Here is a 23,988-nt window from a genome sequence, read left to right on the forward strand (position 1 = left end):
CTTATATCGGCAGAAAGTAGGCGTGGCGTTAACTGAGGGGGCGTGTTTTGCCATATATGGTCGTGACTCGCGGCTCATTGTATCGATTCCGCTCGGTCGATCCGGCACCCAGCTCAAAGTCGATCTGGCGGCCATCTGGGGAATGTCTCCGATTTGTGTCTGCAGTGAAACTCCACGCGGTTCACGGAGCAAATAAAACGACACCCGTCGAGTGGGCACCGCGAATCCGCGACGCCGATCGTCTTCCCGCGGATAATTGAGAGTTGATTTGTACGTTTCTCTGTACAGCAACGTGCCGCTGTGGTGTTTTTAGATCTGGTGGGGGGGGGGGGGCATGTGGTGCACGTGGAAAACCTATTTGCATGCGCCTCGTGATGTAGTGACGTCCCGGGTGCGACATAATGACCACGGTGGGGTGGCGATGACGGGGAGCGGTGGTGCAGTGGCTCGCTCACTGTAGGCTTTGAACCTGGCACCCCACCATTGATTTCGGGCCACGGTAAATACCACTCGAGCCTGTGTCGAACCACTCTCATGGTCACTCAGCCTTCTACAAGTCCCTCATGCAGTGTGCACTTTGGAGGTGAGCAATGGTGGATTTACACGTGATGGGGAGTGTGGTGATTGTGGATTGGGGTTGGTGGATGATCAGCAGTTGTAGCTGCAGGTTCATTGTCATTTTTAATCTTTCTACAATCATTTTCATCCATCTACCACAAACACCGTCAATATGATCATTTATCATCACAATTACTATCTTTCTCATACATTATTTTGAAACACTATAATTGTCATATCGCGATCATATTTAACCTCGTCTTCATCATCCCATCATTGGTATCATTCTGCACTTGCTGTTGAATTACAGCGATCCGACCCAATGGACGTGAAAAGCTCATTGAAGCAGTTTAACTCACAAGACATTATTCTTTGGTTCTTTCGGTAAAGTCACGTATAAAGATAAAATAATAAATTAAATAATAGAATACTACGACGTTTCGATTGCAACACAAGCAATCATCATCAGATATAAAAGAAATAGCAACAAAAATCTAACCAGAAAACTATATACAAACATATAAGCAGACAGACATCATAAAGATACACACAGAGAGAACACGTATCGGCACAAAGAGAGAGGTCGTCTCTGTGACGGGGCCTTAAATATAGAGAGGGGGCGGGGGCGGAGAGAGGGAGGGAGCAGAGAAAAAATTAGCATGTCAATGAGTGGACAACGACGTGGTACAGTACGCAAGCTTGAAATTTAGGAGAAAGACACACTAAAATTAAATAACTTAGTAAAATATCGAAATGTAATGTAATGCAACACAGAGTCGGTCAACACACAATTAACGCATAGCCCGGTTGATTACGTATTTTAAAGATTGCTAAGTTAGAATTTTAAGTGTGAAAATTCCAAAGAGAGGACACAGGCAGAGAGAGAAAACAAAAAACCAGAGAGAGAGAAAAAAGATAAGCTTAAAACTTCCCCGTAATTTATTATTTTATCTTTATACGTGACTTTACCGAAAGAACCAAAGAATAATTCCTGCAGTCACGAAAGCTCCAAAATTAAGATTGAACCACTTCTACGGGGAAGTTTTAAGCTTATCTTTTTTCTCTCTCTCTGGTTTTTTGTTTTCTCTCTCTGCCTGTGTCCTCTCTTTGGAATTTTCACACTTAAAATTCTAACTTAGCAATCTTTGAAATACGTAATCAACCGGGCTATGCGTTAATTGTGTGTTGACCGACTCTGTGTTGCATTACATTACATTTTGATATTTTACTAGGTTATTTAATTTTAGTGTCTTCTAAATTTCAAGCTTGCGTACCCTACCACGTCGTTGTCCACTCATTGACATGCTAATTTTTTCTCTGCCCCCTCCCTCTCTCCGCCCCCGCCCCCTCTCTATATTTAAGGCCCCGTCACAGAGACGACCTCTCTCTTTGTGCCGATACGTGTTCTCTCTCTGTGTATCTTTATGATGTCTGTCTGCTTATATGTTTGTCTATAGTTTTCTGGTTAGATTTTTGTTGCTATTTCTTTTATAACTGATGATTGCTTGTGTTGCAATCGAAACGTCGTAGTATGCTATTATTTAATTTATTATTTTATCTTTATACGTGACTTTACCGAAAGAACCAAATAATAATTCCTGCAGTCACGAAAGCTCCACAATTAAGATTGAATCACAAGACATTAGTCACGCATTTTCCATGCAACATTTTATTTTAGCGTATAAACCTGTGCCATGCAGATAACGCATCGAGACGCATGTACACTCGTCAGTGAATGTTGTGACGTGGAAGAGCTGCAACATGCTGCTGCACAGCATCTTGATGGCACTCGGGGTAAGGCGCCATCCCCGTGCCCGTCGCCCGTACAGCCTGCGGCTCGCCCCGCCTTCGCTACAGCGCTGCACATCTCTCACGGAGATCCACGTCTCGTACGAGAATAGAAACAAAGTTTGTCTGGCTGGATTCATGTCTGGCTGGCGCGCGACCGGCACGTGGCCAAGTGGTGACATCACCGCGCACATCTGCGCGATGACGTCAGTGGCATCGAACATCGTTGAGCCGGGTTCATGCATGCTGACATCATGTCCCCCCCCAACCACCCACCAGCCTGCTACCATAGTATCATTGTACTGCATCAGACACAAGTTTTGCTTGCTGGCTGGCTGACTGAAGGGAGGGGTGGACGGATGGGCACCTCCAACTGACATGCGGGTTGATACTTATGCAAAAACGAAACGTGTGTAGCCTATGGAATGTTTCAGACATGAATATACTATAGGATATCCACAAAAGTAACTCGTATGACTCGTTTCAATAGTCAGTATGAGCTTTCTGTGTGTGTGTATATATACTGTTAATCAAATCAAAAAGGTTATTTAGACAGCTACAATATATCAATATCAGTAGATCAAACTATCAAATGTGCAAAGTAAAAACACATTTTCCTTTTAAATATTTGATTAGTACGTGGTTAGTCAGCAAAATGCAATTCAGTTAGGAAATAGATAATAGATATTTGGTAAAAAATCGCATATGGTAGTTATGGTATATATATTATAAGGCATCGCATTCAATAACGACAGGGAGAGAAAGGAGAGCAGTAACTAGTGGGACAAGCCTACTGAGCACTCTACGTGAGGCATTCACTAGAAACTTTGTAAATGGGGTTCATAATAATAGAGTAAAGAACTCAAAGGAAAATAATTATGGATTTAGATCAAGGAGAGACTGCAGTTACCTGATCTTTATACAAAGTAGAGTTGGGGGTATGGGGAGGACCCCAGCATTTGCTTCGTAGACGTTAAGCAAGTGAATGACTGGCGAGGTCGCAGGTAAGATAGTTAAGTTGGCTGATTAAGCACCTGTATTGTAGTATATAGGCCTGTGTATGAATAGAAGGCGAGTCATCAGAATGGTTTGATGTTTGGACAAGCATTCATCAAAGTTTTATTTTGGTCTCCCACTTTGTTTAACGTTGTGCTGGACTACGTGTTCAATGACAATATGAATGGAGTTAGCACAATAAAACACCCATGGATCAATGCAGCTGAGATGAATGTGTGGGACTTGGTGCAGACAGAAGCGAATTTGTTGGCTAGTACCGTGGCTGGAGCTGTCCAGCTGTTGGCAGTCGTGATTAACTGCAGCTGGGCATTAGGATCTTATAGTGTAAACAGTCACGAGACAAAGTTAATGGCTATAGTTAGACATTGGGCTTCTACAATAGGGTCGCAGGAGGAAATAAGGTTAAGGTGGTAGAGGACTTTGTGTACTTGGGCAATAACGTCCACAATGCATGGGGGTTGTGAGAATGAGGTTAGGAGGCATATTGCTTCAGCAGGCCAGGTGTTTGAAGAGCTGTGGATATCACTTTGGTAAATAAAGTAAACAAATCTGGCCATAAACGAGATATAATGGTTATTTATGTAGAAGTGGTGTCTAAATTATTGCATAAGTCAAATAGATGGATTATATGCAGTTTAAAAATAAATTGTTGGCATTTGAGTACAGATATCCGAGACCAGCACGATGAAATGTATGAGCAATGCAGCATTCCAGAAGAGAACATGCCAGGTCTATGTTGTAGATATAATCAGGCAAAAGCTATTGTGCTAGATATGGCACGTGTACAGGAAGGAGGAGTCCTGGTTTCTGAGGCAGAGCACTGGAGTGGTCTCCATACATCTGGCGACCAAGGGGAAGACCGAAGGCCAGGTGGTGCGATCCTGTTAAGGTAGATGTTGGAGGTATCGTGTCTACTTTACAGCGCCTTCAGGATCTGGCAGAAGGTATATAGGATTGGCAAAGTGCTGTGGCATCACTTGCTGTGCCCGTGATAGCATCTTGATCTGGAGACAAAGTTATATTGACAAAAGTGCCTCTGAATTAAATAGTTGATTGTAAGATGGTTCATTGATGTCCTCTGTGAAGATACCTTTTTAATGCAGTAAACTAAATTTTACTTCTTCACTTAAGTTTGTATACTAGAGAACGTAGAACATGGCCTTATCTTCTCAAAGTTTTCCAGACATTGATTGCTTATGTAGATATATTTGTAATAATGTTAAAATTAACTGAAAACTTTCTGTGCATTCAAGAATGTAGTTTTGAATATTCAGAGTGCTGTATAACACAATCTATCTCAGAAGTCCTGTACAGGCTGTACATCATAGGCAATGGGACCATCCATAGAAAATCCCACAAAGAATTTAACACGCTCAATGCTCTTGCTCTTTCGCAGCTGTCCAAGGTTTACTGGGCGCACAGGGATCTTGATCGCCTCATTCTTATCGTCTCCAATATTGGATTTGTGATCCAGAAATATATTTCCTTCATCGTTGGTTGATCCGTGCACTCTGACTCATGAAATGGAACATCTGACAGCTCGGATATTATGCTGTGATGCAGGTTTCTGTGGCTTTCTGCATCATCAGCATCATCAGCGAGAAGAAGTATCGGGGTGTAGATATTAGGGTCAGCCTCTGCATACTTTAGCAGTGTTTTGACTTGAATGGCAATTTCTCTGTGATCATCATAGTTGTTTTTAATCACAGCACACCTAAACCTTTTCCTGAGCTCCCACAGGACATGCCATGCAAGTGTTGTTCCTCCACAGCCAGGATGGTGAAACAAATTCACCATTTGAAGGCATCGCTTTGACCTAAGTGCATCTTCAACGTTCTGCTTTAAAGCACGAAACGGCTCACGTTTGATGAAAGGCTTTCTTCGCTTTTGAGAGAAATAGAAGTTCCACGGACAGACTTTTCCTCCCTTGTAGTAGTTTTCCTCAATACTTCTTCGAAAGTCGTCAAAACCTTTCTCATCTCCTGCACTTTGGTCAAACAGCAGGAGTCCCCCGTGGACGTACGCAGAAAGCGCTGTCTGCTTTTTTACGCAGCTTTGATCTTGAAAATAGTTGAGTTTACGTACTCTAAACTCATAACACGAATCGATTTATGTCCCAAGTCAGTTTCGTCAACTTTTGTCTGTGCAAGGTTGGCCCAGCTCTCGTACGTTGCCACGTTTTCTGTTATCAACATAATATCAGCAAGGCCCTGCATTTCCTGATGAAAGTAGAATTTTTTCCATCATTGGGTCATGAGGGACAGAAAGACAACAAGAAATCTCCCACTTGGCAAAAGGTCCTTGTGGCACAACAAGCTAACCAACCTGCTGTGGTTTCCACTACGCTTTCTCTGAAACTCTTTTGCATCCATGGCTTTGTTATTGCCTATGTCTGCCCTTCCATTGCAGAATATCCAGCTGGTTTGCTTGTGAAGGTTACGCTCCTTGGCTAATGTTTCAATGTCAGAATGTTCACGTTCTACAAACTGCCAAGGAAAATGCAAATTAAGTGATCTATCAGGACGGACACGGCTGTACAGTTCAGAGACGTTAGATTCAGGGTCAAAATCAAGGACAACCAATTGATTTCTTTCACAAATTCAAGATGTTGAAGTTGGCTTTTGTCTGCTTTGTTAACCACCAAAATGTAGGAACTAAAGTAGAAATTATCGAGTGTCCCTTTCCCCCCTGTTATCAGATGAGTTCGTTTTTTGCCTTCATCATCTGGCTTACGAACAATCTTTTGGTTGGTTTCGGCCAGTTTTCTCTGCTCATTCTACTTTTTCACATCTTCACAATGCGTCTCTACTCTTCTTTCCACTGTTCCAAATTCTGTGTTGCCAGAATATCCTTAGAAGTTGCACCGTCTCGTTTATACACGTGGTTCTCTTTATCTGCTTGCCATTTTCCATTAACGTGCTTCATTTGCTTTATTTAATAAACATTGTCTTTGCATATTGTGCTCTTAGAGATAACATCGACTTCAATCACATATGCACCAAGACTTGTATGTTCAGGCAAAATGACCTCCACAAATCTTGGAGGTCGTATGCATTCTTTAGCATCTTTGATCCTGTCTTTCTGGAAGTACTTTGATATGTCGTTGTCGATCGTATCAACAAACTTGCTCTGGTCTTCTACGTGGACACCGGTAACTTCACCGTACCCGTACCCGCTCTTCGTGTCTCCCACACCAAAGTGTATGGTGCCGTTTGTCCTCCTGTTCATGCAGCCAGCAGAGAACCTGAACACGTCATTACAGTATTTCTTCATCTTGGATTCTTCATCAACGTTGCCCTCACAGGCAAAAAGCTTAAACTCGTGAACCGGATCTATATAGTTTGTGATTCCCGTTTCACTAGGCAGCACACTTCCTCTGATATATCTGTGTGAAGTGTAATGGTGATCAAATGGGCATGGTGAGCAAATATTCACCTGACTTTTGCTGGTGTTTTGTTGGCTTGAATCATCAACAGCGGAATGCTCCTGTGTCCCCACCTCTGCAGGTGGTCTTCTTCATGTACGTGCTGTGCTATGTTCGTGTCATCACCATCAACCACATCACCCGGCTCTGCCTGCTTCTGATCCGCACACTTCTCTAGCTGTTGCTCTGTGCCTTTTTATTTATTTTCTTGTTTTCTTCGGAGGATTTTCTTCAGAGTTTGAGGACTCGGCTTGTGTGCAGCTAGGAGAGAGTTGTGCCCCCTTTGTTTCATGGTGGCTCTGAGTTTTCTCCGAGGCTTCATCATCGCGTGCAGGTGTTGTCGCTACGTGGTTATGGGTGCTGGACGACTTGGGCTGGGACTTCTTCAGGTATTCGTCACGCGAGTCTACGAGTAAGGATATTTGTAGCGACTTGAGACCAAACTCCTTGAGTTGTTCACGCTGTAGCTTTACTAAAGAAGGCGCTGTTAACTCTTCCTCGTGTAATTTGTTGGCATGTTGCTCTTTCAACTTAACTTCGTGAACCAACCAGTGGCGAACGTGGTCTTCATTCCAGTCTTGCATACTGGAAGGCAGCTTCACATTCTTGTCATCACCCTTTCGTCCTAAATGTGAAATTGAAAAAAAACGTTGAAGATTAAAAAAATAAAACCTTTACATAAAATATAAATCTGGTACATTCAGGGTGTGAAGTAAAATTGCATCTGGCGATGGTGTCACCGAATTCAAGAGAGTTGAGGAAGGCCACAGGAAGCCACCTGAACCTTCTCTCGGTATGGCTCAAGAAGCCGAGTGGTGCTGCTGTCAGGTGACCAGGGGCAGTGGCATCTGAAAGAGGCAACTCGAGCCATGGACCTGCCCTGGGCCACAAACGTTGAGGTGGGCATTTCGTTATTTTATTTCACTCAGTACTCGGTTTTATAAACTACTGTGAGCTAAATACTAGATTTGTGTGTTTTGCAATTTGTCTTTGATTAAATTATCACAAGAGAAATGTAGTGCAGGCCGGACAACCGTAAATTTCACAAACCACAGTAACATGCATCATGCAAAAACATCACATACTGATGATTCCTAAAAAGAACGAAACTGAGCCTGGGCCGCGCAACTCACGTGCTGTAGTGGGTTAGTGGGTGATGGAGCTGTCGTCGTAGGGGGTCATGTGAAATTGTGACGTCTTCTTCTCAATCGCGTCCTTCCACTCTGAAACCCAACACACCACGTGTACAGACTCACTTCACAGTGGTAGCGATGCCTCCACAGTGCCTGTGCCAGGCATGGTGCACTCTGATGAGTAACAGAGCAGACTCCGGTGATATGGGTTTGCAGCCTGCAGGAATTCTAATGAGCCCCCACCACAAAGCAAATGCATCCCAAACAATCTACATGCCTACAACTCGTGCCATCCACACGAGGACCAGTCCCACAGCTTGCTGGAGCACGGCGCTCACTGAGGCCAGTGAGAGCCTCATACGGCACCAGCGGCAGCTTCTCAGCATCAGAAACAAAGAGGCCGCCCCTTACACCATTGGGAGCGACAACGCACAGCTGGCTCTGAGCACACAGCGCAGATACAAGTGTAATAACAGCCATAGAGGGTTCACTTGCGGATTGGCTTGCCGGTCCCGTTTTGTAGCCAATAAGAGATGAGCCAGGGAGCATGGCCTCGGCGTGATCACGGCATGTTAGCAGGGGTGATTGGCCTGGCCAATCGGGGCCTCAGCTAATGGGAAGCCGGATCAGAGGCGTGGTCCCGGGATTGACGGAACCATCGGGAACGGTGAACGCTGTCTACGGAGGATTGGCTGGGGGGTACCACGTGACGAAGGGATTAAGAGAGAGAGGGAGAGAGCAGTCGGAAGCAGACTTGGGAACGGGAAGAGCAGGAGTCACGCGCGTACGGGGGCTCTGGGTGCCACGTGCGCGGTGGGGACTTGGCAGGAAGTCTGCCCTCTTTCCGTTGTCTGTCAGCAACGGGGAGTGTGTGAAGTGTAACTGTGGAAGTTGAAAATAAAAAGGACTGATTCCGGAAGCCGTCTCAAGAAGGTTTATTACATTGGTGTCAGAAGTTCTTCTGCGACCGTTTGGACGATCGTCAAGATGTCCAAGCACCTCTGAAAAAAGAACCTGCCCGAGCCTCCATCGGAGGAAGAGGCCGAGACGGACGAAGATGAGCTGTTGGGGGCTACAGCCCCTATGCCGCCTGCTGATACTGCTCTCCTCGACGCCTCTCAGCGTCGACTGGGAGAAGATGCGACCACCGCAGGAACGAAAGACGGATGGCGGCTGATGGCGGAGCAGATCGAGTCGTTACGCGCCATTCTTCTGAGTCTGGTGACCGCGGTAGCGTCCTCACCAGCCGTGGGTCGCCAGATTGCGGATCAGCTGGACGCCGCGGGACATCGCCTTCCACAGATTAAAGAATTTCTCGCCGGGGGCGATTGGAGTGCTTTTACGTGGCGCTTCGAGTCAGCCTTTAGATCCGTGCATTGGACGGAGGAGGAGGCGCTGGGAGCGCTACCTACACTGCTTGATGATGTTTCTCTGGGGGTCTTCCGCTCCATCCCGGCGTCCAAGAAGAAGACACTGCGAGATGCGTTCGCAGAGATGGCGGAATTTTACGACCCACCGACGTCAGCCACAAGAAAATTTATGTCGCGTCGCCGAGGATCGGAGGAGTTGCCTTTGGCTTATCGGGGGGCGTTGATGGCGCTGGCCATGGCTGCCTATCCCGACGCGACGGCCGATCATTTGGATCCTCTCATCCTTTCCCGTATGCTGGAGTTGTCTCAGGAGCTCAACATTTCTCTACCAGTGTGCGGCCACAAACCGCTTACATCGCGATGGGTGGCGCGCTGCCTGGACGCTAAGTTTAATATCAAGCGCTGGGACCAGATGGCGGCGTGGACGGGGAAACCCGAAATCGACGTGCCGCCCTTGGGGTGGTCTCCACGACGGGTTGTCCACTGCTCCGACGACTCTGGCGACGACGACATGCTGGCTGCTGCTGTTCCGCACGGGATTCCGGGACGGCGGCTGCGCGACCAGCGTGGTGACTACGCAGGCCGTCCACGTGCGGGGGCCGGGTCATCCGACCGCCGGCCGACGACGGCCGCGTGTTTCAAGTGCGGCAGACGAGGCCATTTCGCCCGTGACTGCCGCTGCCGACCTCTGCTGTCGCCTCTTCCGCCAAGGGGACCTCCATCTCCTCCACCTGCTGCGGAACTGCAACAACCTCGGGCGAGTCGGCACAAATCGGACACCCGGCAGGTCGTGTCACATCATTCATCCACTCGCACTCATTCTTACACTCCTAAGGATAATTTTACTTCTCCTGCACCATTTACACGCTCTGCTACACAGTGGAAGAAATTGGCTCGCAGGGTTGTGGCTGCGGCGTCGGGCTCGTCGACGGTACGGGGTACCATCGACGGTGTTGACGTCCGTATTTTGGTGGACACTGGCGCATCTGCCACCATCATTTCAGATGTTATTTTTCATTTGTTGTCCATTCCTACGTCGCGGATACGCAGGGTTAATGATGCATGTGTAGCCGCAAATGGGGGTAGCATGGGTATCTGTGGTCAGGTAGATGTGAGCATCGCTATCGGAAATATTACCGCCGCAGGACCTGTGTTGATCTGTCGCTCGCTAGCTGTCCCATGCTTGCTTGGTACTGATTTCCTGCGCCGGATGCCGCTGAAAATACGGGTCGACCAGGATTGTTTGGAAATGCTGGGGGGTCGTAGGATGTCGTTCCTGCCTTCCCTGCTGGCCAGTGCGCCTACAGGTAACGCAGTTACTGCCGTAGTCGCTGCTACGGTGGAGGTTCCGTCGGGAGCGCAAATGCTTATTCCGCTGCGTTTCCGAAAACCCCTTCAAATTTAAAGGGATGCGAAGGGCGTGCTATTATCCCCATCAAATTCGGTAGCTAAATCTTTTTCCTTGGCGGCGGCACAAACGATCGTGCGACCAGGTCAGGCACCTTTCAAACAGGTGTTGAATGGGGGACCTGACCGCGTTGTTGTTCCGGAGGGATCGGTGCTGGCTCACGCCACTACCGATTTCGCCTCTTGTGACGAAACGCCGCGTGCCCGGATGCCCGCTGGTGGGCCTCCACACGATTGTTCGCAAGAACGCTGGATCGCAGATTTATGCGGGGAAAATTCTTCTTTGTCGAATGAGCAAAGGAATGATCTGCGTTCATTATTGCTTCGGTACGCGGATGTTTTCAGCATCTCGATTGTGAAGGGAGTACTCTGTGACCTGAAATTCTTCATCGGAGATGACCAAATCCCAACAGTGTCTGAGCAGCCGGTAAAAAGCCTTGGAAGGTGGTATGATGCAAGCCTGAAGGACAAAGACCAGGTGCAACAGCTGCGCAAAGACATCAGTAGTAGCCTACAGTCCATCGACAACACCCAGCTACCTGGAAAGTTAAAGGCCTGGTGTCTGCAGTTTGGTCTCCTACCCCGGGTGTTGTGGCCCCTAGCAGTGTATGAGGTTCCAATCTCAACAGTGGAGAAGATGGAAAGAGGAGCCACGAGCTACTTAAAGAAGTTGCTCGGAGTTCCACGATGCCTTACCACCATAGGCCTCTATGGAGATGGTGTCCTCAAGCTGCCCCTCACCAGTCTAACCGAGGAATTCAAGTGTGCAAAAACCAGGCTCCAGATGACACTGAATGAATCTCGAGACCCAGTGGTGAGCAACAACGCGCCGACCTTGGCAACTGGGCGCAAATGGAGGCCAGGAAAAGCAGTCCAGGAGGCAACAGCAGCCCTCAGACATGCTGACATTGTGGGTCATGTTCAGCAAGGGAGAGGAGGCCTTGGGCTAACTAGCCGTGCTGCTTGGAGTAAGGCCACTGCACCAGAGCGGCGGAAGATGGTAGTGCAGGAAGTACGCCATCAGGAGGAGGCTGCAAGGTGGGCCAAGGCAGTCTCTCTTGCCAAACAAGGACAGTGGACTCGATGGGACAGTGTGGAGAAGAGGAAGATCAGTTGGAAGGATCTGTGGGCCATGGAAGCGAGGAGGTTGAGCTTTTCCATCAGAGCAACATATGACATCCTTCCAACACCAGTTAATCTTCACCAATGGTATGGTGAAGATCCGGACTGTGCCCTCTGTTCCATGCCAGCCAACCTCAGGCACATTCTCACAGGGTGTAAAACAAGCATCACCCAAGGACGCTACACTTGGCGTCACAACCAAGTCCTTAAAAACCTTGCGTCCGCCCTGGGGGACAAGCGAGCTGCCACCAACTCCCTACCACCCCCAGCAGCATCACACCCCTTACGGACGACCTTTGTCCGCGAAGGGGCTAAACCACCGAAGAGCGGCTCTACACCAATAGAGCGAGACCAGCTGCGCTTGGCCCGCGACTGGAAAATGCTAGCTGACATTGGCCGGCAACTTGTGTTTCCTCCGGAGATCGCAACCACCACCCTAAGACCTGACATGGTGCTCTGGTCCCGTTCGCTCAAGAAGGTCTTCATCATTGAGCTCACAGTACCCTGGGAGGACTCAGTAGATGAGGCTTATGAGCGAAAACATCTGCGCTATGCCGATCTAGCTGCCGAAGCACGGCATCATGGCTGGAACACAGAAGTCCGACCAGTGGAGGTGGGCTGCAGAGGTTTTGTGGCAACATCTACAACCAGACTGCTTAGAGACCTGGGAATTAAGGGCCAGAGCCAGCGTTCGGCAATCAAAGCTGTATCGGAGGCGGCAGAAGGCAGCAGTCAGTGGCTCTGGATGAAGAGGAAAGACCCCAGCTGGGCCCCAAAGTGAGAGGGCCAGGAGGTATGCAGTCAACAATGCTTGACTCAGGGAGGAGGACGCCCCTGCCATGCATAGTCCCATGGGATGTTGGCTACCAACAACAAGGCAACTCCTATGACTAATTGGGAATGGGACGCAAGCGTAGGATTGATCACCCTGTCGCTGGCCGCCTTTGGGGAGGGTGTATAGTATGAAAGGCCGAAACACCCTAGGAACCAAAGGGTCACTACTGACGATGCGCTCCCCAAATTTCACCAGGCTCACTGTTCATGAACTCTTGGAAGTGCTTGCACAAAGGATAGTAACATCTCATCCTGTGTTCTTTGGAATCGGCCGCACGTCGCTTTTGTCGCACCATATTGACACTGGTGCGACACCTCCCATCTGTATGCACCCTCATCGCATGAGCCCAGCGGAAAGGGAACACGTGCGCGGAGCAGTAGATGAATTTCTGGCGGCGGATATTATTTCGCCGTCCAACAGCCCTTGGGGCGCACCCGTCGTTCTGGTTAAGAAAAAAGGTGGTACAAGATTTTGCGTTGATTTCCGCCGGTTGAACAAAATTTCGGTGGCGGACGCGTACCCTTTACCGAGGATGGATGACTCATTGGATGCTTCATCGGGTGCTAAATTATTTTACACCCTTGATCTGTCCTCGGGCTTTTGGCAGCTTCCCCTCGATGACGAGTCAAAAGCCAAAACGGCATTCCGCACGCCGCAAGGTCTCTTTGAATTCAATCGGTTGCCTATGGGCTTGAATGCGGCTCCGGCGACGTTTCAACGGCTCATGGAATTGGTGTTGGCTGGACTGCAGTGGGAAACGTGCCTCATATATTTAGACGGTATCATTGTTTTCAGCCGCACGTTCGAGGAACACCTCCAACGCCTAGAGACGGTTTTCCAAAGAATGCGGGCGGCTGACCTCAAGTTTAAGCCTAGAAAATGTCACCTTTTGCAACACTCCGTCCGTTACTTGGGTCATATTGTCAGCTCGGACGGCGTGTCCACTGACCCTCTGAAACCAAATGTGTTCGAGAGTGGCCCACACCCACTTCGGTGGGTGATGTTCGGCGGTTTATTGGATTCGCTTCCTATTATCGCCGCTTCGTTAAGAACTTTGCGACGTTGGCGAAACCATTACACGTTCTAACGGGCAAAAATCAAAGGTTTAATTGGGGAGCGGAGGAAGAAAGTTCTTTTAGATCACTTCGGGATCACCTCGCCACGGCGCCTACGCTAGATTACCCAGAATTCTCACAGCCGTTCATCCTTGATACGAATGCTAGTGATATTGGCATTGGGGCCGTTTTGTCGCAACGTAAGGACGGGGTTGAGCGAGTGGTGGCGTACGGCAGCAGGGTTCTGCCTCCAGCGGAAACGCGATATTGCGTGACAAGGCAAGAACTTTTGGCAATTGTGCATTTTGTTCGATTGTACCGGCCGTACCTGTATGGAAGGAAATTCCTCGTTCGCACTGATTATGCGGCTTTGCAATACTCCTTGAAATTGGACCAGCCGTCAGGCCAATTGGCTCGGTGGTTGGAATCGTTACAGGAATTTTCCTTCCATATTACATATCGTAAGGGGGCCCGTCACGCGAACGCTGACGCGCTCTCAAGGCTGCCACCCGTTCCTCCATGCACTTGCCTGATGGGCACGCACCGCTGCAGGCACCGCCCACCTCGCCCTGCCCGGTTATGGGGGCGATAGCGAATGAGGACGACGTGGGGGCGATAGTGAATGAGGACGACCAGAAGGTGTCGGTGGACACCGATGATACCTTACGGCTGCCGCACGCGGTCTGGTTACGTGAGCAGGAGGCTGATGCCTCGCTGTCTCCGCTACGGAAATTGATAGGGAAACAAAAAGCTCAATTGGCGGGATGGAAGTGGCAGATGTTCCGAGGCAAGTCGGGACTGTTAATGTGCACCGACGGGTTGTTTGACCGACCACGCTTGGTCGTGCCTACTTCGCTTCGCTACGACCTTCTTCGCGCTCTGCACGCTGATAAGTTGATGCACCTCGGCGTCTAAAAGACTTTGGCCGCGATGCAAAAGGATTTTTTCTGGGCCGGCATGACGGCAGACGTCAATGACTTTGTCCGCTCATGCCATGATTGTGCGAAAAGGAAACCGCCTCGGAACCACTATGTACCACCGTTACGTTCCATTGAGGTGTCCCGCATCAACGAATTAGTTGCTCTGGACATTCTGGGCCCGTTTCCCCCGTCGGCTAGGGGCAATAAATACCTTCTGGTCGGGGTGGAATATTTTTCTCGATGGCCGATGGCCTGGCCTCTACCCGACCAAACGGCTGCGTCCATCACCGACGCTTTCTTGAACGGGTATGTCATGGATAAGGGGGCGCCTGAGAGGCTGCTCACAGATCAAGGGCGGAACTTCTCCTCTAAATTGCTTAAGGAGGTTTGTGACGCGCTGGGCACAAAGAAAATTCGCACTTCCCCATACCATCCGCAAACGGATGGTATGGTGGAATGATTCAACCGTACCCTCTCGGCTATGCTTTGTCACGCGGTCAGTGAAAAGCAAACCGATTGGGACTTGCACATACCAGGCGTCTTAGCGGCATACCGCATGGTTTCACACACGTCCACGGGATACTCACCATTTTTTTTTGATGTATGGCCGTGAGAATGTTCCACCCATCGATGTGCAACTGGGTAAGCCGAGTAAACAACCGTCCCGCTCCTTGCCTGATCACGTGCGGGACTCGCTTGAACGAGTTACGGAGGCGCGAGTGGCTGCCAGGTGTGCGACGGCCCGTGCCCAGGCAAGGAACGAACGGTATGCGCGTCGATCGCGTACTCGCATGCCTTGGTCAGTGGGAGACCTGGTATGGCCCCAGGTGCGGGTGGGCACATCCCCTAAACTGCGCAGGCCGTGGCGGGGGCCGTAACGCTGGTGGATGTTCGGAACTCGCAGAGTATCCGCGTTCAGTACGGAAAACGTCGGTGGTATGTTCATTCCTCGCGACTTAAACCATATGTTGATACGCGTGTCGGTCCCTCATCCCCACTAGCTGACCTGCCGGGTTCTGCCGGGCCGATTACGCCGATTGCCACGCCCGTTGATCCCAAGGGGGACTGTGTTGTGCCTCCTACAGATGAACAGGTTCTGAGGGCTGAGGAAGCCCCCGCTGCCCCCCCTCCAACGGGGCCTGCCCTGGACATGACCGAGAACCAACAACTTTCTTCTTCAAGCCTACCACCTCCTGTCGATCTGAAGGCAAAGCGACCATGCGCTGGAAGCGGAGAGGGTCCCGCGTCGCGTACGCGATCGAAATCTCTCCCGTTTCGTTAACGTTTGATCGTCTAGCTGTTTCTTCCCTGTCGTTACCGCGCTGCAGGGGCGCCCTAATGTATGTCGGATTTTTTCATGGGTGACTCTGTTTTTAAGTATTGTTCGGCGCGGGGACGTCGTTTCACCCTTTATTGTTAAATGCACCTTGGTGCCCTAATAAGATGTTTTACGGAATTGGTTGATCACCCTTTTCCCAGCCGAGACGGCTGATTTTTTTCACTGGGGGGGGGGGGGGTGATGTAATAACAGCCATAGAGGGTTCACGTGGGGATTGGCTTGCCGGTCCCGCTTTGTAGCCAATAAGGGATGAGCCAGGGAGCATGGCCTCAGCGTGATCACGGCATGTTAGCAGGGGTGATTGGCCTGGCCAATCGGGGCCTCAGCTAATGGGAAGCCGGATCAGAGGCGTGGTCCCGGGACTGACAGGGAACCATCGGGAACGGTCAACGCTGTCTACGGAGGATTGGCTGGGGGGTACCACGTGACGAAGGGATTAAGAGAGAGAGGGAGAGAGCAGTTGGGAGCAGACTTGGGAACGAGAAGAACAGGAGTCACGCGCGTACGGGGGCTCTGGGTGCCACGTGCGCGGTGGGGACTTCGCGGGAAGTCTGCCCTCTTTCCGTTGTCTGTCAGCAACGGGGAGTGTGTGAAGTGTAACTGTGGAAGTTGAAAATAAAAAGGACTGATTCCGGAAGCCGTCTCAAGAAGGTTTATTACACAAGTGTAGGACTCGAACTGACGCAACAGCTTCTTTGTCTTTCCTTGGTTCTTTATTAACTTATATAGTTCCACATCTCTTGCGTCGACATCACTCAACGTTCCTCCGTACACTCCAACTCACAACTCCCTGTCAACATCACTCAATGTCGCTCGGCTGGCTCGGCTGGCTCGGCTGGCTCGGCTGGCTCGGCTGGCTCGGCTGGCTCGGCTGGCTCGGCTGGCTCGGCTGGCTCGGCTGGCTCGGCTGGCTCCGCTGGCTCCGCTGGCTCGGCTGGCTCGGCTGGCTCGGCTGGCTCGGCTGGCTCGGCTGGCTCCGCTGGCTCCGCTGGCTCCGCTGGCTCCGCTGGCTCCGCTGGCTCTCCTTTCCTCCTCCAGCGATTCTCCTCTCCGCTCTTTCTCTCTCTCCAGCTCGGCTGCTCTTTGTTAACTTTTTCGTCCCACTCCGTCGTAACTCTCTGTCGTCTCTCTCTCCACTAAGGTCCGTTACTCCGCTGCTACCCTACGCTGTACTCGCTCCATCCACTGCTACTCTATACTGTATTCTCTCTATCCCCTGCTACCTTATACCGTACTCTCTCTATCCACTGCTACCTTATACTGTACTCTCTCTATCCACTGCTACCCTATACTATACTCACTCTATCTGGTGCTCCGTCTCTCCATCCGTTCGTCTCTTGTCCCAGGCACCAACAACTCCCATTTCACTCCACGCTCTCCACCTTTATCCCTGAACCAATTACCCTTAATTAATTGGATCATCCCCTGCGACACCACTTGCACCCAGCCCCCGTGCCACGTGGCGTTGTTGTTGCAGACACGCCGGCGCCAATTCCAGACACCAATACCTCTCGTCCAATCACCGGCCTGCGTCCTCGATTACCCCCGGCCACCTAGAGCCCCCTTAACTATCACACCACCTTAAAATGTACAATAACAACAGTTAGTCGATCAGCGCCCTGTGTCCTCGTTTGCCCTCACTGTCCGCCACGTGCACGCATACCGACCCAGCACGTGACGCGTGTTTCTCAAGCCCTACAGTAGCAATAGGCCCAATGCTAAATTGATCAGTTATGTTGCATTGTTGAACAACTATGTAAAAAACACATCTATTCCAGTGTCTAGATGTGAAGCAATCCTCGGAATTTCACAAGCAAAATCCACCTTTTGGAGGAAAGAAACTCTTGAAGATGGCTTGAGTCAGCACGCCAAATTACTGCTCATTAAATGCCCCATGGACGAAGTGAATGGCACTTATGAATCAGTACGAATGATACATCCACTCGTGGCGAAACAAGTGCTGGAAGAATTTGAATCGACGAATCGCTCTTCAAGATTTAGCATTGCTAAAGAACTGCTTGCTGAAGATATCCTTTTTAATAATGGCATGGGAAGAGAGCACTTGGTTAAAAATGTCAGGAATATGTTTGTCATCCGCCATCGCAAATAGCGGGGCGATGAAACAGACAGTCACTTTGCAAAATGCTAAAGAATGAATGCTTTGTGCTACAGATAGATTTTCAAAAGATGCGATATTGGCCGAGGCTCTTGCAAGGTTTTGCTACCTTAAAGACAACAACTTTGATGAAGCCAAAAAATGGGCAGGGCATGCAAAGATATTGGTCAAAAATAGTTCTTACATTACAGACACAATTGGTCAGATTTATAAGCATGAACTGAAGCAGAAATTTGATGTTAGTGCCATCGAGAAAAAAGGGTTCCTTTCTCCATCAGATCTTAATAAACCACTGCAGCTTGCAAAAAGTGCTTCTGACTTTTTTTTATAGACGCACAGGAGTTGGTTAAAACAGAAGATGGTGCCTTTAACACAGCTGGATTCTTTGGCGATATTGAGGTTGCCACACATATGTTGCAACTGTTTGAGCTGACCAAAGTATTTCACAAAACTGGTGAAATCCACAAGAGAACCCTGGTGGCCTATTTACGTGGAAGGATTGACTTGTCACGGATACCTACAGATGACGAAGAAGAAAAAGCAACAGTGGAGGTTTTACAAAACAATGAGTTATATCTTAGACAATTAAAAAACAGAATGAAGTATTCCTTAGAAGTTTTGGAAGCCTATTTTTGGCTTTTTAAGCCAAGGTATGCTGAATCACAAATACAAGACAAGCATCGTTATACCGTGGAAATTTTTTACAACCAATATACAACGATATTTTGTTCAGAGAAGTCAGAAAAACTGAATGTGAAACAATTCCCAAAATTAAGTGCTACGAATGAAATTGAGTCAAAAAACGGTGATAGATTTCCAGGACTTATACGCTATCTTGCTGAACAAAATGCTGAAAAATATCTGGAGGTTATTATCAGCAGCTATAAAAGTCTACTTCGTAATTCAAAAAATATCAACAACATTAAGGAAAAGCTAAATTTTATTTTTGCTAACTTTATCCTAAATTGTGTAAATAACAAATCCAAAGCGGTGTCCCCCAACAATGAACTGCTGACGAAGCTCAACAATTTCCTCCGTGAAATAGGAACACAAAACAGATTTCCAGAACCATACTTTCTGGCTTTACTTTTACTGTGGCTCAATGAAGAAAGCAAAAGAAGTGACGTGAATCAGCTGGCAGAATACATTGAGACAATCAAACGATCCTTCCGAGCAAAATATGAATATATGAGCCGCAGACAACAGTTAACAACCAATTTCTTTTTGGGGAAGGGAAAAGGATTGGACAGAATAGTGTCTCAAACAAAAATTTACAGGACTGCAGACATGCAGAGAACTGGGAAATCCTTGCGTCTATTATGGCTCAGTGGAGAGATTTGCAAGGAAAAAAAGTTCAACAAATCCACCTTAGACTCCGGGGATCAACCACTGATGAAGGAGACATTTACCTTGACCATAGGTTCAGTGCTGGTGATGGTAAAAATAAGGCCATCAAGATTCCTGTGCACCCAGTAAACCTGGGACCACTGAGGACAGGCAAGAGCATCGAGTCTGTCACCTTTTTTGTAGGGTTCACTATGGAAGGCCCGATTGCCTATGACATTCAGCCTGTGGAGGATATATAAAAATAAGGCGTGGGTCATAAGGTGCTGTAGCCATGTAAATAAAACGTAAGGGACTGCATTGGCAGCAATCTACTACACATATCAAAACAGTACCATCTGTTTTGTAACCACTCTTCTACCACCAATTCCACTCTTACACCACTAATTACTCAATAACTACTCCACCAATGTTGAGGGCTCAGTGTACCAGACTGTGTCATCTCTTCCAAGAGCTTTTCGACCATGATACTGCAGGTCCAAATGTTTCTCTGTCTGCAACTTCCCTTGCACCACTCGACTTTGGACTTCCCACCAATCGTCTCTTTACAACTCAGCTCGATTCAAGCAATGCGACAATTCTCGACAGTGCTGTTTGTTTTTGATCGCTTTGTTGTATATGTGCCTTTTGCAATATTTTTGTTAAACATGATGTCTATTTTTAATGTCATAGTTCTTTGTGCACATATAGGTGGGTTGATTGCATTCCGAGGGTTGAGGGTAACCATGGAGGAGTACAAATGTAATATCAGTATGACAAGTTGACGAGGAGGCTTTACTCAAAGGGGACCACAAAAGCCAATGCACAAAGAGGTGAGAAAGGCACCGTAGCAGGGTAAAAGAAGCACCCCTGCTGCGTGCCCCTGCCAAAAAGAACACTCAGCGTCCAAGCTGATAATTACGTACTAGCTTTGGCATTTTAAAGATTCGCAATGTTCAGAATGACAACCACCACATATTAATATTATTAATACATCAAGGTATGAAATGTTACTCTATGAAACGTTAACCTTGATGCTAGGATGTGCCGTTATATGATGATGCAGCTCAGGGGAAAAATGACTATTTTGCATATTCTTATTCACAATCACTGTTATCCGTACATAATTGCCATGAGGTCTGGATACGCATGTGAAACTTTATTATAATGGAATTATGGAAGTTCGTGTTGAAGTACTTACCCTAAAAGATAATTCAGGACAATAGATATATTTGTATATATTCTAATTGTCAATTATCGACGACCAAAATGCATATGTATTCAATGGTGTATAACCTGCACAACGCCCAACCACCTTTGTCTTCCCATTGGCGATCTTTACATGCCATACCAGTTATTCATATTAATGCTGTCCACGTAAGGGGGGAACCAGGACCAGTGCAGATAATCGCCACTGTATGGTTTGAGGGGGAATCGAACTCGGCGAAGCAGCCTCAGTAGGAGAGGGGACAAACAAAGATACCCAGAGAGATAGGAAGGAGGCCGTTTTTACCCTACAACATGGGTCACAGACACACACACGCACAACACGTCTGGGGGCCAGCTTTCACAAGTCAGTAGACACCACCAGGGCAGCTAAGTACATCAGAGATCACACAGTCTTGGGATGACCTCCAAAAGAGGTATGACCCCTGACGCCAGGGTATCCAGAAAGCCAGAACAAAGGTGGGAGGAGCTTTGGGCTTTTAAAAAATATAACTTAGGAAGTTATTCAAATCAATTATACATTCATAATCAAATGGCACACAACATCATACAAACCAGTCCTGCAGAGACAGCCTCTGGGATTTGCCCTCGTAACTGGCAGTAGAGTTGAGTTCTTGCTAAGGCAGACTCTAAGTATAGCTGAATATTTTCCGTTTTTCTTCATATTTTGAGTAACTTGTAGAGTTAAGGACTTCGATAAGTTGTACTGTACTGAGCTGAGCTAAGCTAAGAGGTGTGATAAGTTACATGGTTGAGGAAAATTCTTGATTGATAAGAGTTTCTGGTGGCAAGGGACCTTAAACTGCATTCTTCACGCGATTGTTATTGTATAGAAAAAATAATTTTCTAGATAATGTGTAATAAAAGACTTGACCACGATGTCTGGCTCAGTGTCCTTTATTTGGTTCGTACTGTACTTCCCACACGGCTGTCTCCTATTTGTTCAGTCCCCACAGTGCTGGCTCCGATGTCGCTCCAGTCACCATCAGCAGCCCCGCTGCTGTTCCTTGTTGCTCTCGTAGCACCACAGCAGCTCCGCTGCTGTTATTCTCACACAGCCCCCCTGGCTGTACTGGCTGCAGCTCTTCTCTCTCCCTCAGCCACTCCGCAGCTCTGACAGCCTCGTGCTGTCTCCCTCTTCGTTGCTCCTGCAACTCCTGGCAGCCACACCGCTGCCTCTAACACACAGCCTTCCTGGCTGTACCTCCCTGCAGCCTCACACCACCCAGTAGCTCCCTACTCTCCGGGGTTGGCTCCCGATGGCCGACGGCGCCCCCCTCCTCTCGTTCGCCCACGTGGCCTCACTCTTTTCCATTCACAACCCGACTGGCTTCTCCTTCCGGTTTACCCCCTTAAGGACCCGAACCTTCCTCCCACGTCACATGACTCCACCCCCCCGTGACGTCACATCCGGAAGGTCGCTTACGCCCGCATTACACCACCCTCCCCCGTAGAGAAAATCCTAGCCGACCTCGGCTGAACAATACCAAACCGTAATGCGGCGAACCGACCTTCCCCCCTAAAGGACACTAAGCATGCAACATAACAACAAGAACAACAACACAAATAACATCAACGAACGTACGAGAAGCATGCAATAAATACAGCGATAAGAACAAGAACAATAACACAACATACAATCAACGAAACGTAAGCGATTTAGAACGTGTGCGGGTCGCCGGCCCGTCCCGGACGGTCGGCGGCCCACTCGCAGAACGGGAACGCGATGGAACTCGAGGAATGACAGGGGTTAATTCTCCTGTTGCGGTTGGAAGTCCACCGACGTCCCGTGTCCCTGAAGAATTAGTCTTGGCCGTGTCCCGCGAATGTGCCTGCAGCGGGGTCGGAAGGGCTGCAGGGCTCGAAGGTCCCGCAGACCTGGCAGGCGCCCTCCGAGCAGGGCCCCTCGTCCCCCGCGGTGTCACGGCCGGCCTGTCTGGAACAGGTACGACAGGCGCTCTAGCAAGATCAATGGACGCAGGCAGGGGGGAGTCAGCAGCAACAGACCCCGGCAAGGCAACATTGGGAGATGACGCATCATGTAGGGAAGCAACATATGGTTTCAAACGCGACGTATGAACAAACCAGCGCCGAGATCCAATCTGAACGCGTGCCGACTGTGGGTTAGGAACCTCAATGAGGCGTACGGGACCATGCCAAGGTTTGTGCAATTTAGGAGAGGTTCCCGGCCGAACCTGCGGACAATGGAGCCAGGCCAGGTCCCCAACCTTCCAGGGGCACTCCCCCTCGGACCGTCGAGCATACCGCTCGTTCCGGGCCTGGGCTTTGGCCGTAGCCACGCGGGCATTCTCCCGCGCCTCCGTGACCCGTCGAACCGTGTCCTGAATGTATTCAGGGAGTGGTTTACGAGGTCCCTTCACACCAGTTCCCAATTGCACATTCACCGGTGGCACGTTTTCCCGACCATACATAAGGTAAAACGGCGAATACCCTGTAGCCGCATGAGGCGTCATCCTGTACGCCGAAAGCACTCCGGGGATGTGCAGATCCCAATCTGATTGTTGTTCACTCACAGTATGGCAAAGCATGGCAGACAATGTCCTGTTCAGCCGTTCAACCATACCATCCGTCTGCGGATGGTATGGGGATGTCCGTACTTTCTTAGTCCCAAGGCCCGCGCACACTTCCGCCAATAATTTAGAAGAGAAATTTCGGCCCTGGTCCGTGAGGAGTCTCTCAGGCGCCCCCTTGTCCATAATGTACCCAAACAAAAAGGCGTCGGTAATGGCCGCGGCCGATTGATCGGGCAACGGCCAGGCCATCGGCCAACGGGAGAGGTATTCAAACCCTACCAGCAAATATTTATTACCCCTCGCCGATGGTGGAAAGGGTCCCAATATGTCCAGTGCCACCAATTCATTGACTCGAGACACCTGAATCGACTGGAGAGGCGGCACGTACGGATGTTTAGGCGGCTTACGTCGGGCGCACTCAGGGCACGCGCGCACGTGCCCTACGACATCTGTCGCCATGCCGTGCCAAAAATAATGACGTTGCAACGTCAACAAGGTCTTCTGCACCCCTAAATGTAAGAGTGTGTCACAATGGAGAGTTCTGATCAACTCGAATCGCAAGGACGTTGGTACCACCAGACGCCAGGGTTCCTGGAACCCCTCCCGCCACATAAGCAGACCATCTCGGAGAGCGGTTTGCGGCCCCACAGCCGTACTCGGACTCCCATTGTCCCTCGTAGACCGCTTCCGCAAGGACAACAACGACTCATCCATCATCTGTTCCCGAATCCAGACAGACCGCGGCAGATTCAAAACCCCGTCAGTCGGTCCCGGTTCCATCGGAGTATTCGACTTCTCGACGGCCAACGTAAGCGGCTGA

The 23,988-nt window shown here is 49.1% G+C and overlaps 1 pseudogene; it reads right to left on the reverse strand.

Annotated features, from left to right (window-relative positions):
• Positions 1–4,770: 4,770 nt before the first annotated feature.
• LOC144947796 (sterile alpha motif domain-containing protein 9-like) lies at positions 4,771–8,400 on the reverse strand (annotated as a pseudogene).
• Between the last annotated feature and the right edge of the window lie 15,588 nt (positions 8,401–23,988).

This window comes from Lampetra fluviatilis, chromosome 3 (genome assembly GCF_964198595.1).
Source record: "Lampetra fluviatilis chromosome 3, kcLamFluv1.1, whole genome shotgun sequence".
Taxonomy (NCBI): domain Eukaryota; kingdom Metazoa; phylum Chordata; class Hyperoartia; order Petromyzontiformes; family Petromyzontidae; genus Lampetra; species Lampetra fluviatilis.